Source organism: Diachasma alloeum, unplaced genomic scaffold, assembly GCF_001412515.2.
Source record: "Diachasma alloeum isolate Michigan unplaced genomic scaffold, Dall2.0 Dall_scaffold_01489, whole genome shotgun sequence".
Taxonomy (NCBI): domain Eukaryota; kingdom Metazoa; phylum Arthropoda; class Insecta; order Hymenoptera; family Braconidae; genus Diachasma; species Diachasma alloeum.
The window spans coordinates 15,093-18,207 of NW_021681586.1; the positions used below are offsets into that span (position 1 = coordinate 15,093).

The following is a 3,115-nucleotide window of genomic DNA, read 5'->3' on the forward strand; positions in this document are numbered from 1 at the left end:
AGGGGGTTAATTGATGGGGAATTTAATTCTCCGACGAACTGCCCTTTTTTTATCCCTTAATCTCAATGAGGAGGGGAGAAGTGAATTTTTAATTCGCGGGCGAATGGTGAATAGTCAGTGTGCGCCGCGAAAAAATTATTTTTCTTACTGGCCCCTGACTTTGATGGCAGTTTTTATTCTTTTGTTACAGAGATTAAGAGGTGAAAGGGGGTTAATTGATGGGGAATTTAATTCTCCGTCGAACTGCTCTTTTTTCATCCCTTAATCTCAATTAGGAGGGGAGAAGTGAATTTTTAATTCGCTAGCATATGGTGAAAAGTCACTGTGCGCCGAGAAGAAAATTATTTTTCTCACTGGCCCATGACTTTGTCGTAGTTCGTATTTTTTTGCTACAGAGATTAAGGGATGCAACGCGGATCGATTGATGGGGAATTTAATTCTCCGTCACACCCTCTGTGTTTCATTCCTTAATATTAATTAGCCAGCAAATGAATCACCTGAAAAACATTNATACCATCAATTTCATTCCTTTTAATTAATTAATTGAGAGTTCCATCGCGGAATTTAATTTATCGGGTATTATTTACGGGCGTTGAGCCTGTGCGGTAGTGGCGGGGACCCGAGGAGTGCGCGAGGGAGCTGCGCACGAAATTCCCACGCGTGGGATTTTTCCCCTCATCTGGCATCACTGCTGCCGAGTTACCCGCACAGGCAGTTCGCCCCACTGATCTCTATATATACTGAGGACCTTATGAGAGTGGTCTCAGATTTGAGTGGTGGGGGACATCGACGCATGCCTCAACTCGAAAGAGTGGGGGTACTCATTAGGGACCATTCTCATACGGTCTTTAGTATAACTGGATAGCTGATCCCTATGCTCCCACCACTCTCAAAGTGAGGCGAATTGAAGTGTCAGGCAACGCTGCCATATAGTAGCTCAGGTACTAAAGATGACGTCAGTGCGCATGCGCCCCGCAGTGGGGGCCACGTGCTCGGAAAATTGCCGTGGAAATATTCTCCGTCCCATGCGTCACTATGACTCAATCATAACCCCCAAGTCCGCTGGACACGTCGGTTGTTTGTTGAGCGGTCTCCAAGGAAATTATTTTGTTTTGTTGATAAAATGGTGCGGTGTCATTATTGTGGAAAAACGAAGGAGAAGAACAAAAATTTATCTTTTCATCGGTAAGTATATAACAATAGCTACTCAATTTCGTGTCGTTTTTAAAAATAATAATTACATTTATACATAAGTACCCACGTTTATATTTACGTTATAATTAATTGACTGTTTTCATTTTGTAAATTCCCCAAGGATGAAAAATTAGCGAAGCTGTGGGTGAGGAACATGGGGAAAAGTAATTGGATACCAAAGGAGTGGCATATGCTCTGTGCAGAGCATTTTTCCAGAGAATCAATCGATTTTCGAGACTTCAGAGCGAGATTACGAAAGGGTTCTGTTCCAACGCTATTTCATCACGATAAAGAAAATTTATCAGCACCGTCCGATGCAGAGCCTAGATGGCTTCAATGACATTTCAGTAGAGCTTTTTAAACGCATGCATGGGAATGTGGAGAAAGGTAAACGGTCCAAGGAGAAATATTCGCCACAACTAAGGTGTTTTGCCCTGACACTGCATTTTTATTCGCCCAAGGCTTATAATTATGTTCGAGAAACCTTGGAAGCAGCACTTCCTCACCCTAGTGTTCTACGTTCTTGGTACAGTACTATAGACGCAGAGCCCTGGTTCTCTGAGGAGTGTTTTAATACTCTTAAAATTAAGAGTGAAGAGTACAGTAAGCAGGGCAGATGCCTCATTTGTGCAATGATGATGGATGAGATGGGGATTAATTCTGGTGTTCAACGCACGAGGGATGGGAAAATGCGCGGATATGTTGATATTCGTATTGGAGCAGCTGGTAAATTTGAATTTTCTGTGGCAAAAAACGCTCTAGTTTTTCTGGTCGTTTCTCTCGATGAATCGTGGAAACTTCCAGTTGCTTTTTTTCTTATTGATGGCATGTCTTCCCAATCCAAAGCGAATCTCATTAAAGAATGTCTCACTAGATTAGCAAATGTCGGAGTTGAAGTTGCCTCTTCAACTTTAGATGGTCCATCTGAGCATTTTGCTGCACTTGAGAAATTAGGAGCGGTCATGACAATGAATTCTTTCGCGAAGCCTTATTTCTCTCATCCTGTTAAAGGACAACCTGTTGTTCATGTTTTAGTTGACCCTTGTCATGACCTCAAAAACATTCGGAATACTTTGGGCGATTGGCACGTTCTTATTGATAATAATAACAACAAAATTGAGTGGAAGTATATTCAGGCCCTAGCTTTACTCCAACAAGATGAAGGATTGCGGTTAGGGAATAAATTACGTACGATGCATTTAGAATATAAAAAAATGATTATGAAAGTTTACTTAGCGGCCCAGACGTTCAGCTCAAGTGTTGCAGACGCTATAGAATTTTGCTAGAATGTTTTGCGTTTACCACAATTCGAAGGTTGCGAGGGCACTGTCAATTTTATTCATAACGTGGATCTAATTTTCGATTTTTTGAATGTTCGTAGTCCGTGGGGAAAAGGTTTCAAGAGTCCTTTGAGGAGGAAAAAATGAATATACTTGGCGTACGCGAATATTAGGGGCAATAGAATATTTAGCCAGGTTGAAATTGACCGACAATACTCCCATTTCTAAATGTAGACGGAAAACAGGTTTTATAGGGTTTTATACTGCAGTCTTATCGTCAATTGCACTGTTTGATGTATATGNTTTGAGGAGGAAAAAATGAATATACTTGGCGTACGCGAATATTAGGGGCAATAGAATATTTAGCCAGGTTGAAATTGACCGACAATACTCCCATTTCTAAATGTAGACGGAAAACAGGTTTTATAGGGTTTTATACTGCAGTCTTATCGTCAATTGCACTGTTTGATGTATATGTCAAGCCGGAGGATGCACCACTGAGATATCTGTTGACGTATAAAGTAAGCCAGGATCATCTGGAGTTACTTTTTGCTGCAATACGAGGTCGAAGTGGTTGGTGTCCTAACCCAACTGTCACGCAATTTATTTCCGCTTATAAAAGACTCGTGATTCGGCAAGAT

The 3,115-nt window shown here is 41.2% G+C and overlaps 1 pseudogene; it reads left to right on the forward strand.

The window, feature by feature from the left end:
* Positions 1-1,348: 1,348 nt before the first annotated feature.
* LOC107046547 lies at positions 1,349-1,734 on the forward strand (annotated as a pseudogene).
* The last annotated feature ends 1,381 nt before the right edge of the window (positions 1,735-3,115 follow it).